Source organism: Pinus tabuliformis, chromosome 8 (genome assembly GCF_031772625.1).
Source record: "Pinus tabuliformis cultivar Carrire ecotype Pingquan chromosome 8, CPIR1, whole genome shotgun sequence".
Lineage (NCBI taxonomy): Eukaryota > Viridiplantae > Streptophyta > Pinopsida > Pinales > Pinaceae > Pinus > Pinus tabuliformis.
The window spans coordinates 1,078,936,934-1,078,950,290 of NC_142294.1; positions in this window are offsets into that span (position 1 = coordinate 1,078,936,934).

The following is a 13,357-nucleotide window of genomic DNA, read 5'->3' on the forward strand; positions in this document are numbered from 1 at the left end:
TATCGGTAAACCTTGGATTGTTGTCAAGGAGCCGGTAAGGGGATTGGAGCTTGCTACTCTGCCCTTGCGTGCTGTCGGAGTTTAGACTGTTCCCCCAGGTGTAATTGTTGTGATTGGTAACCTTAGTGGCCATAATATCTAGGATTCTACCCAAGGTGACGGTGGAGGGAAGGTCCCACTGTACCTGGAGCAGACGTCGGTTATACTCACTTGGATTTTCTGGGGGGTTCGCTTCACTTCGAGACGGTTAAAGTGGAGGAACTTGGTCCAGTCTATTCATTAAGCAGGTTGCCGGGGTAACTGTTCCACCCACTATTTCTGTACTGAATCCTGCGAGGTTGGGCCTAATCACCAACTAGCGCTTTTGGTCCGGAAGACTACTGTTTGTGTGTGGTTTGACGCTCTAGATTATTTAGGCGTGTGCTTCAAATTTGATTGGTTCTTTAGAAGACTTTAGGTGGTTTGATTTGAAATTTTTTACTTTGATTTCGTGTGTTGTAGTTAAAATCTTTAATTGTGGCGGAATTACCGAGACAGTCCCGTAGACTTCGGGGCAAGTCTCCTGAGATTGTTACCGGGATAGATTTGTTAAGAAAACTCCGTAAATCGCGGGGTGAATCTCCTGAAACATTCCGGGTCATTTAGAAGGGTTAAAGGTCCTTGTAACTCCTCCTAGTGGCAGTAGAGTAGGTTCACCTGAAGAAGGAGAATCTTCTTTGGTAGTCCATCCAGATTACCAAAGATTAGAAACAGGTTACAATCCCGAAGCTGTTACAGTTTCCGAGCTTGCTGGTAGTTTTTCATCTGCCAGTGAAACAGGCGAAGAACCTGAAATTTCAGAACCTGTTACTCCAACTCCTAGTGTTCCTGATTCACCAAGAATAGAAAGAATTATCACCGAAAATCTTCCTGTTGGATTAATTGCTATAGAAGAACTTGTTCCAGAGGAAGAAATAGGCGTTTCTGATTCTGAAGATCTAATTACCCTTGATCTAAGGGAGCGTGAATCCATCTTTTACAGTCCTCCTAGAAGTGAGTCTTGGTACCTTGCATTAACCAATTTTTTAGACAACTCAGTAGGTTTTTCTACACCTCGTACTCCGGTTCCACCTAGAGGAATTCATTCTCCTGTAAATATGTCTGGTCAGTCATCTGTGTTTTCGCAAAGTCCTGAATCATTTTTACATGGCGGTCCTTCTGTTCCTACTGGGTATCAGTCACTTTCTGGTACCTTTGCGGGAGCATCTCCTCAACCTGTTGATCATGGGTTATTAGTTGGAAACAGTGGTAATGTACCATTGAGTATAGGTGAAGTTTATATGATGTCAGGTTCAACTCCCATTAACCAACCTCAAGGATGGCAACCCCAAGGGTATCAACCCCAAGGGTATCAACCTCAAGGATACCAACCTCAAGGTCAAGGTCAACCCCAGTATTCGTATTTACCTCAAGGTTATCAACCTACGGGTCAATACCCTGGTCAAGGTTATCAACCACCTCAAGGGCAATCATATGGGACTACACCTTACAGTTATCAACCCTATCCTCAATACGGCTATGGATCTCAGTATCCTCAACCTGTTACGAGTCAATACCCTGGAATGTTAACATGGGATCCGTCACAGGGTCAACAGATGTCGCAACCAAGTATACAGTCGGTACCTCAAGCAGGACAACCTGCAGTTCCTGGTCCACCCCAGCAACCGCAACCTGTCCAGTCAAGTGTTCAGACCCCTGTAACTTCTGTAGTTACTCAGCCGCCAATTGCACCGAGTACTCCACCTCACACGGCTGCAGCAGCTACCGCTTCATCTACCATGCTTACATCTGGAGTATCGGCAGCTCCGGTTTCTACTGTCCCTGTAACCGTTCCTCAGACATCTGTACCGTTGTCTGGACCCACGGTTCAAACCACAGTCCAGATGCCTGCAGGTCAACCTGGTACAAGTACGGTTGTTACTACTCAACCTCAATTTGTTCAACCTCCGTACCAGGGACAGTATCAACCTGGGTCAAGCTGCCCAACAACCGGTTTACCAGTATCAACCGTATCCTGGGTACAATTATCAACCACCTCAACAACCCCAGTACGGTCCGGTTAATCCTGGTTTTCCAGGAGGATATAATATCCCCAATGCGAATCCTGTTCCTAGTTATCCTGGATATCCTCCTCCTGGGGCTGGTATTGTGACTCAGAGTTTCAGAGATCCTAACCGGCAGTTACCATTTATTGCGACTTTAGATTTACCCGACTTGACGCGCCTAACGAACGATCCAATTCAATATCTTCCGTTCTGGCCGCCAATGCCAAATAAGTTGCCCAGCGATATACCCAAGTTCGAAGGTAAGTCTGGAGAGGATCCGTCTAATCACGTGATGACTTACCACCTCTGGTGTGCATCAAATTCCATCTCAGATGATTCTATCCGCTTACGTCTTTTCCAGCGTACACTCATTGGTCTCGCAGCCAAGTGGTACATTGAGTTGCCACGGGCTTCTTTTTACAACTTTAGCCAGTTAGCTACTTCATTCTTAACTCATTTTCAGTTACCAGTCAGATACGATAATGGTACAGAATTATTAACTTCGCTAAAACAATCGACATCCACGTACATTTCTGATCACATCCATGAGTGGAGACGTCGAAGGAGATTAGTGAAAGTTTTTATCCCGGACCAAATTTTAGCTGAATGGTTTGTAAAATCATTATTACCAAGAATTACTGAAGATGTAGCTAAGGCCGGCGTAGTTACTGAGGAGCAAGTCATTGCTCAGGCACAATACCTTGACTTAGTTTACACTCAGTCGGGTACGTTACACGAGAAAATTCCGGATCTTCCAAAGTCAAACCAAATCGCTGCTGCTCCTTCGGGATCTCATGCCGCTGATGGTATGATCGGTATCGTGACTACGAAGAGTAAGAAGAAGTCTTCCAAGACCTCCAATACTCCAATTATCACTTTGCCTGATTCTCCGACAGGAGAGTCTTCTCCTCCTGAACTTACCGCCGACATTCACGCTGTAGAGTCATCTACGGCCAAATCCAAAAACGGTGGAAAGAAGAAAGGAAAGAAGAAGGCTAAAGCAGACAAGGCTCCAAAGGAGAAAACGGAAAAGTCGGAAACTAATGACGAAAAGCGCAAACCTCGTTATCCTTGTCTCATTTGTGAAGAAGATCATTTTACGAGAGACTGCCCTCATCGGGCCGAGGTAGTGAAAATAGTCAAAGGTTCTCCGACTCCTGCTGTGTTAAAGAATCCATTCCCCGAGCAGGAAAATAAGATGATAGGTTCTTCTTCGAATGCCAGTGAAGAACCCATTTTGATGATGTCTCATGTCAGGATTGCGACTCGATCGCAAGATTATGGTAGTAAGGCTCCTGTTGATGGTAAAGAAGCAGAATCTTCTAACTCTAACCCATCAACCTCAGCTCCTGGTTCCGATCCACTACAGATCGAAAAACCTAACCCAGACTTAGTGATTAAGCCGCCCGCCAAGGGTGTACTTCGAAGGTCTGCTTTCAATCCACATGCGAGAGCAGCCCAGAATTACAACATTGTTGAAGACTTAGCTGTTTCACCTTCAGCAATGTCGGCACTCGAAGTGCTGCAATCATGTCCAGCGCAACGAAAATTGCTTTTGTCGGCTATTGGAGCTGTCGATGTTCAGGACCCGAACCTAATGATCTTTGATCTAGAAAGTAGTACACCGCGTCTCCCCCATCAAATGGCTTTCCAAATTCCAGTGATAGTCAAAAACAGGCCTATTCATCGGACTGTGATTGATGAGGGAGCTTCTACGTGTATTATGTCGATTCAATGTTGGAGATCGCTTGGTTCTCCTTCGTTGAACCAATCCCCCACCATCCTTAAGGCCTTTGATGGCCGTGGGTTCCGTCCGTTTGGTATTCTACAAGAATTGCCTATAGGGGTCGAAGGTAAAACCGTTAGTCTGGATGTGGAAGTGGTTGATGCCCCTCTAGACTACAACCTTCTTTTGGGTCGAAGTTGGTCATATGCTATGACAGCGGTCGTTTCATCGGTCTTCAGAGTCATTAAGTTTCCACATAACGGTAAGATCGTGACTATTGATCAGCTGACATACTTTTCATCCGACCCAACCTCTTTAGAAACTATCCAGCATGTTGGTAAAACGACGATCCCTTATAGGGACATTGGTGTAGGTTTAGTTAAGGATTCCGGTTTACTGGGAACTTTTCCTCTCCCTCCACTCAATGCAGACCCTTCGTTCGCAACAATTCATATGATCACGTCAGAAAACATTATTTATGATGATCCTTGGTATGTTCCCTCTGACTCTGAGCTAGACTCACTCGGTGATGTTATGCCGTTGAGTCCGTATGAGATTGCTTATGAAGCTCTTATGTCTTTTACCGACTTTCATTCAACCGACCAAATGAATGTGGTCAGTGAAGAGTCACTTTTCACCTCACCCTTAGAACGGATAACGTTTCCCGAAGAAGTGTCATCTGACGAACAACTTCGCGAAATCCTAAGTGTAGATGATCTACCATGGGACGATCTCCATCACAGATCTTCGTTTTTACCTAAGGATGATGTCTTTGAAAATGATTTTTCATCTATCTTTACCGCTGAATATGTCAAAGACGCTCAGGATCCAACGAAACATTCTGATTCAGAGCTGAATTTAGGGAATATTTCTCGTACTATTCCCATTGATATTTCAGTGAAGCCCGGAATCAAGGAGAACATTCATATAGGTGCCGCATGTACTGACGAAGAAATTGAAACTTACAAGGCCCTATTCCAAGAATTCCGCGACGTGTTTGCCTGGTCCTACGAAGAAATGCCAGGAATCGATCCTGCCATTGTTGTTCATGAAATCAAAACCTACCCGGATGCTAAACCCATTCGGCAACGGTTGCGTCAGATTCACCCTCGAAAAGCAGCTGCAATCAAAGCCGAAGTCGAAAAGCTGTTGAAAGCAGGTTTCATTTATCCGATCCCGTTAACGGATTGGGTATCGAATATTGTTCCCGTCAATAAAAAACAAGGAACAATAAGAATCTGTATCGATTATAGGGATATCAATCGAGCTTGTCCAAAAGACAACTATCCTACGCCTTATATCGATCAAATTATTGATGATTGTGCCGGAAGTGAGATGTTTTCCTTCATGGATGGTTTCTCGGGTATAATCAAATCAATATTCTACCTGCCGATCAACCAAAAACGGCATTCATTTGTCCATGGGGGACATTTGCTTATTGCAAATTACCTTTTGGCCTTAAGAATGCGGGTGCTACTTTTCAACGGGCCATGTCTTATGCATTTCATGACATCAAGCACATTGTGCAACCCTATCTCGATGATTTGCCTGCTCATTCTTTACACCGAGCTGATCACCTTGTCCATTTACGAGCAATCTTTATGAGGTGTAGGCATTATCGAATTCGGTTGAATCCCCACAAGTGTGTTTTCTGTATAGAAACAGGTCGATTGCTGGGATTTGTTGTTTCCAAAACCGGCATTCGCGTCGATCCCTCGAAAGTCGAGGCTATCATCCAATTGCCTCCTCCTTCGAGTTTGCGCCAACTCCAAAGCTTGCAAGGGAAAGCAAACTTTTTACGCCGATTCATCCCTAACTACGCCGAGGTCACTAAAGGTTTTACACGGTTGTTGAAACAGAATGTACAATTCTTTTGGGACGAGATTGCTCAACAATCTTTTGATGCACTGAAACACGCGTTGACCCATGCACCGTTATTGCATCCTCCCAACTACAACCAGGACTACTTCTTATACCTCGCAGCTTCGCATTCCACCATTGGAATGGTGTTAGTTCAAGAAGATGAATTCAAGGCAGAGCATGTGATATATTACCTTAGCAGAACCTTAAATCCAACTGAGTTAAAATATTCGCATGTGGAGAAATTGGCCCTGGCAGCCGTTCAAGCTGTCCAGCGTTTTCGTCACTACATTCTTCTCCGCAAAACTACTGTTATTTCGGATTGCAACCCTATGATTTATATCTTGACAAAACAACTGCTAGGGGGCAAGTACTCTAAATGGATCGTCATCCTGCAAGAGTTCGACTTGGAGTTTGAGAAGTCCAAGTCTAAGAAATCTTTAGTCTTCGCGGAATTGATGTGTGATTTCCCGAGTGCTGACACAGAGACTGTGGCAGAGGAGTCCATTGCGGACGAATCTTTGTTTCTTATTAGCACTGTAGATCCGTGGTATGGGGATATAATCATCTATCTCCAAACCCAAACCTTTCGGCCTGAAGCTTCCAAGGAAAACCGTCGAAAAATTCGGTTTCAATCCCAGCAATACAGAATTATTGGAGATACACTTTATCGCCTGGGGGCAGACTTAGTTTTTCGACGTTGTTTAACTCACGATGAGGCTGAGAGAGTTTTGAATGATTGTCACTCTGGAGCATGTGGCGGTCATATGTCTGGGTATGCCACAGCTCAGAAGGTGTTGCGCGCTGGCTATTTCTGGCCGTCTATGTTTAAAGATTGTATCCTTGCCGTCAGAAAATGCCACAACTGTCAAGTGTTTGATCGCAAGATGCGCGCTCCACCTGCTCCTCTCCACCCTATAATTGCCGCTGGTCCATTCGCCAAATGGGGCATTGACTTTATTACTTGTAACCCTCACTCGGCCGGGGGGCATGCGTATATCATCCTTGCGGTTGATTATTTTACTAAGTGGGCCGAGGCGATGCCTACATTCGACGCAAGCGGCAAGACAGCTGCACTTTTCGTATTCAATCATATCATAACTAGGTTTGGTGTCCCACAAGCAATCATTACGGACCATGGAAGCCATTTTCGAAATGTCATGATGACTGAACTTACAAGCCAGCTTGGTTTGCGCCACGATAGCTCTACACCTTATTATCCGCAAGCCAACGGTTTGGTTGAGTCAATCAACAAAGTTCTAGTCGTCATGATTCGACGGATCATTGGTATCCATCGAACGAATTGGCATAACATGTTATTTTCGGCACTATGGGCATATCGAACTTCAGTGAAAAATTCAACAGGTTTCACCCCTTTTCAGCTAGTTTATGGCTTAGAAGCTGTGTTACCTATTGAGTGCGAAATCCCATCACTTCAAATGGCTGTCGAATTACTTCCAGCTACTTCCGAAGAGGAGAAACGGTTGTTATACTTAGCTAAATTAGATGAGACTCGACGTGACGCTACTTTAGCTATCGAGACTCACGCGAAACGAATGAAAGCTCAGTACGATAAAAATGTAACCCCTCGAAGTTTTTCGGAAGGAGACCTAGTACTATTATATGATCAAGCGAACGATAAGCTAGGTGCTGGAAAATTCGTTCCCATGTGGCATGGGCCCTACATTGTAAAGCGAAAGCTAGCAAAAGGGGCTTATGAGTTAGTTGATTTTGATGGGGACTCTTTGGGCAAACCCAGAAATGGACTTTACCTAAAGAGGTATTATGCTTAAAATGATGGATGGAGAAATTTTTAGATAGGTTAGATTTCCTTTCTAGCTAGCAAGTGTGTTAGTTTAGTCAGTGTGCTTAGCTTAGCAAGTGTGGTTTTTCGTCATTATTTTGGCTCATCTTGGTTTTACTCTTGATATTGTAGATGTCGACGCCTCTCCAAACATACATTGGATTTGCTGATGGTGCTTGTCGTAGTACACGGAATATCTCTTCCGCAGCTTGGGTTATCTATTCGCCCTCTGACGAGTTAGTTTCTATGCATGGGGTAAGCCTCGGTCAAACAACGAATAACATTGCAGAATACAGTGCAGTGGTTGAATTATTATCCGAATCTATTTCATTTGGAATTCGACGTTTGATAGTGAGGTTAGATTCTGAACTTGTTGTATTACAGCTTAATAGAGTTTATGCCATTAGAAATCCTGTGTTATTAAGGTTGTTTTTGAGAGTGCGTCTCTTGGAACGTGAATTTGATTACATTGAATATCAACATATTCCAAGGTCTTTGAATACATTAGCAGATGCAATTGCTTCTCAAGTGTTGGACAGACATTTATAATAATCATGCAAGTAAATTTAAAGACATTTCATCATACATGTTAAACAAGATAAGCCGATAATAGTGATATATAGATATAGATAGAAGTGTGTCCAAAAATATATACATCGTCTTCGATCATAGGTTTAACACACCTTATGATCGGCAAAATGATAGTGCAAAAAGTCAAAAATGTCACATGTGACTACAAAAGTGACTAGTCAATCACTGGTGGTGCTCTCTGTACGACACCACTGCGCGGGCTATCTTGCGCAGAAATCTCCTAAACGGTCCAGGGACTGCAACCACGAAGCGCTGAAGCCTCATTGGAATGTCATCCATAGTAGTCTCAGGTATATCTGCCGTGAGACGCTCTAGATCATGCTCCAAATCGGCTAGTACTTCTGCTGTCGCATCCTGTAAGGCCGGTGCCGGTGCAGCTGGATGTCGTCTGTCGTAAGGCCGGAGATTGGCTGGACGCTGTGGTCCAACATCTGCATTTTTAAAATTTTACTGTTACTTTGAGACGATATATATGAAAAATAAAAAATACATAATTAGAAAACTTGTGAAAATGAAAGTACCTCTGTCATCCCATTGTTCTCCCTGTGGAAGAACCATGTCCGGATCACCTCTGAAATCCATTCCGGCATATGGAAAGTCTTGTATCACAAAAAGCTGGCCCTCTAGCCAGTCGAAGTAACTGTCAGAGAATCGAACCACTGCAGCACCCTCGTCAGGATGCCGGGCCATCACCGCAACCCATCGAACAAGCTTTGGCTCCCGAGGACCCAAGTCATCAACTGTGAGTTGCTGAGGGATCAGCATAGGAACTCTCTCCAAGGCAAAGCTCACGACTAGAGGCCCATATCCAAAAGTCTTTAGTCGTCCGTTCTTTGCCTTGGTTAGTTGGCTCTTCATATGAGCCGACACAGCTTCGCACCAGTTGAAGATGGTGCCTTGGTAACAGTCAACTGCCATCCGCATTTGGGATCCGGAAGCAATGTGCAAGGCGGCCGCGCCACAAATCCTAGTGACCGTAAATGCAATAACTCTAAGTTCCGCCAGAGCGATGTGCTTTATCTCCACGCCTTTTTATGGCGAGTCCCTGGTCTGCACCACTCCTCGCGGAGATCATCAAGGGATTGGCCACCCGGCCTGGTCCCCGCAAGGTTGAGTTGCTCACCTCTGTTTGGCAAGCCAGTGAGAAAGTATACATCCGAGGGCTCTATCTCGAGCTGGTGCCCTCCAATGTAAAAGCATTGATCTTGAACGTTCCATCGCTCAACTAGCCATTCCAAAAATCTTACCTGGCCCCTCATGCCCGGTATGGTCCAATATTTGTACAATCCACATGTTCTTAAGGCATCCAGAGAGGGTTGGTGGTTAATCGCAGCTTCATCGTCTTCTACGTGCTCTCTCTCTCTCCAGTCTAACATGTTTTGGGCCCTGCACATCAAAAGAGTCAATTAGAAATTAATTTGAGAAAATTTGGTGGTTTTTTGAGAGAGTTAGGGTTTTGAAATGCGCCCTTTGCGGAAGACGCACCCCGGCTTTTTAGCACAGGGCGTCCGGACGCAGCTCGCCTGAAGGCGGACTGCGTCCCCAGACCTTTTTCCCGTGTGAGAAAAAGTCGGGGGACGCGGCTCACCCGAAGGGCACCTGCGTCCGCCGAGGGGCGCATTTTGAACCCAAAACCCCCCCAAAAAATGAAACAGAGACCAAAAACAAAAAACTAAACGGATAAAAATGAAGAGTGGGATGTGTAAAATACCTCGGTGAAGCGGCGTTCGATTCCGACGGTCAGATTTTCCGCAGCAACCACGGGAAGTTTCTTGTCAAAAGCTCCTTTTTCAACCTCAACAGTGAAACGGTAAAAATGACATGGTAAAAGGTCTTTTTATAGGTTTTTTGGATGAATTAGTTCATTTTTTACCATGAAAAGATGTTTTCAAATGTATTTTTGCCTATTTTAAACAGGTATGAGTAATGTGTCGCTTTTGTGCAGGACGAAGGGATTTCAAGGGAAATTGTAATTTTTCACAAACAAAATTTCAGAGTCATCTTTTAAGCCCTTTTCTGACTCCTAAAACATGAAAAGATCGCCGAGTGTTTCTTTTTCACTCGTTAAAACGGAATTAAAAGACGGTCCCCTTTTAGCTCTTTTCTGACCGTAAAATCAGGAAAAGATTGCCGGGTTTTTGTCGTTTCAAACTCGATAAGGAAATAAAAAGACGTGTCTTTGATCGCTTTTTACTTTTCAGGTCAACGATACTATTATGAAAGTACTCCTTGGTCGCAAGATCAAGCGGTTCCCCCAGGTATTATTTTATACTTTTTCGGGCTTGAGGGACACAAATATACGAAAAAGTTCAACGTGGAGTTTCCTTAAGTTTTTCAGACTCTCTAAAATTGAAAAACGCCGAGTTTCTCCTATACTGGGCTCGTTAAACTTTTACAGTAAAGGACCTGTTCAATTACAAACAGGAACGAACCACTCCTTCCTAGGGTTCGCATTTAAACTAGGTTGGACTCGTCCGAAGGATGAGCTTATAATCAAGCATATGTTATCCTCCTCAAGCTTGTTAAAAATAAAGAGGTACTTGCCAGAAATGGTGGGGAAAAAAAAAGAGAAGAATGAACCTATTTGTCACCTTTTGCCTCAGAAGAAACTTTATTACCGCTCTTGAACACGACACTTTTCATTCACCTGGGTTGGGAAATCTTTTACCTCACAGTTGACTAAATCACTTTGAAAATCTTTAACCGGGTTCAGGGATCAACTTTGAGTTATTCGTCACCAAACCATCTGTTGTGTCGTTATGTGTTCAAGAGGTCTGCAAGCAAAACTTTCATCTGCAAAATACTTGTCATCCATTGACCATCCCTGAGTCAGTCCTTACAGCAACATTTCTTCAACTTGAACAATGATTTCGTGTTGCAGGCTTGCCTGCAACGGGTCGCTTTCTATCGACATCGACACATTATCTAGAAAGATGACTTAGGAATCGACAGTACCTTGAAGTCTGCATGCATCAATGGCAGGTTTCTCGCCTTTGACGTCAGTTTACATCATTGACTTTCGATCAGAGGATTCCGTGAAGTGTTCGACATCAAAACATCTATTCACATTTCACGGGTTGTGCTTGGTACTTTGAGAACCATTGACATTACTGGTGGTTTCTCTCACGCTTGTTAACAGTTTACATCATTGACTGGTAATCAAGTGGTTTCTACCATGTTCGACATCGAATCATTTAATCACATGGCTAGAATCGTACCAATTCGGGAAGTAGAAGTGAAGACCCTGGATCTAGTTTCTACCATCCAGGCTGCGAGGAGTTTTGTATTCATTATCTATGTAGACTAATCATAAACAGATGGCTGCGTCCATACTGTGTCTACAAAAGTCTATAAAAATGATGTACTGCAAGATCATTCCTGTATCAGAATAGTTAGTCCATTAGTTAAAGTTTTGAATCTGAGTATGGGAATGCCTACCTCAGTGATGATATAATCTTATCCATGTATTTTGTGTTGAAAATGCAGGTTCCAACCAGGCCATCCACAAGGCAATCCTTGAAATGATAAAGCGCTTCACCCTTCCTAGAATTACAAAACCCTATTCTATTCCAGGCTTCGCACTTTAGGGGGCAATCTGTTACACTAAAAAATGTCACCTTGACTACTTACAGTTAGTATGGCTCCAATCAACAAGTCATGCTACCCTCTTAGGCAAGTCTCATGCCTCTGTTATCCATCTCAAACTCAAAGAAGAGAGAAAGTCTTGTAAAAATCATGTTTATCTCTGGGGTCGCAGGTTCTCTCTAGCCTTACCTGCGGGGACGCTGACCATGTTCACAAAATCCGCGTCCATAGACGCTCTGTATGTTAAGGGACAGGTGCGTCCCTCTGTAAAAGGCAAAATGCGCGAGTTTTATCTTGAAAAAGTTACTTGTGGTTACTTCTAGAACATTCTAGAGGTCGGTTTGATGAAATGGATGCGCCTCCAGTTGGTTCATGTATCTCTATTAAGGGGGAACTTATCCCATCAATAAGGGAGCTATCCCACCCATAGAGGGGGATGATCCCATTGATAGTGGACCTGAATAACCTCTTTACAGCACTATAAATGAAGGCATTGAGCCAGAAGGAGAGGAGGTTGGAGCTATACATTTTCTTTGGGTAAATGCTGCAGGATTTAGGTCTTCCATTAGAGCCTTTGTGAGGAGAGATTGTCTTCACTTGATTCTACTTGGGAGAGGGTGAGCTTTGTCAAAGTAGAGGAAAACCCTTGATGGACCCTGGGAGGAATTTGCACAACACCAAGGCCAGGTTGTAAGAGTTTCTTTGTTTCGTTATTAATACAAACTGGTTTATTTTTCTCAATAGCTTGTGTTAATGAGTTATTTCATGTGTTCCTTGGTCTGCATGTTGAATATATGTTTTATTATATGAAATGCAAGTGCTTGGTAATTGTTTGATTGTTTGTGGTTGCAGGAATTGACTTGAAGGAGGAGCTCATCCGGATCGTCAAGAACGGACTTCAACAACAGCGTTTTGGAATAAGGTAAGCCTAAACACTTGTAGTTTTCATGTTGTAAAAGGTGTATTTAGAGAAAGATCATTCCATTTTGTCTTGTTTGTCATTAGAATGTCTTAGACTTCTAGGAAGGTCAGTCGTGCCCGCACCCTTGACAGATTCCGTGTGACAACCCTCAAGGTACTGTAGTACAATTCACGTGGTGTGAATAAAGGACTTGGCATCGAACACCACGCAAAATCTTTCGGTCGAAGGCCAGTGATGTAAACCTATCGCCGGAAGTGAGAAACTTGCCATTGAGGCATGCAAGCCTCAAAGTACTGAATGGGGTGTTCCTAGACCGACTTCTTGGATAATGAGCTGATGTCGACAAGAAGCAATCCATCACAGGAGGGCCTTAATGACACATCAATGACACAGAACGGAGCAAATGATTTTAATGGAGGTGAAAACGATCTGGTGATATAAGGTTCAGGTTGGCGGTCATGAAAGAATGGAGTATAAATGTATTGTAGTGGGTGAGACACAGGTGAACTCTCTGAATGACTTCTCTTGAACATATCGGCGACACTGACGTGATGGATTGGTAGCATTAACCCCAAATGTGGATGGTATGATGGGACCATGGTGATGTGACCGGTGAATGAAAGAACCCAACCCAACTTGGATGCGGAGTGAAAGTGTCATGTTCAAGAGCGACTTGCTACCAACAAAGTTTCTTCAAGTTTTCTTCCCAATTTTTCCCTAGTCATTGCTGACCAGTACCTCTTTATTTTTATCAAGCTTGAGGAGGATAACATATGCTTGTTCTA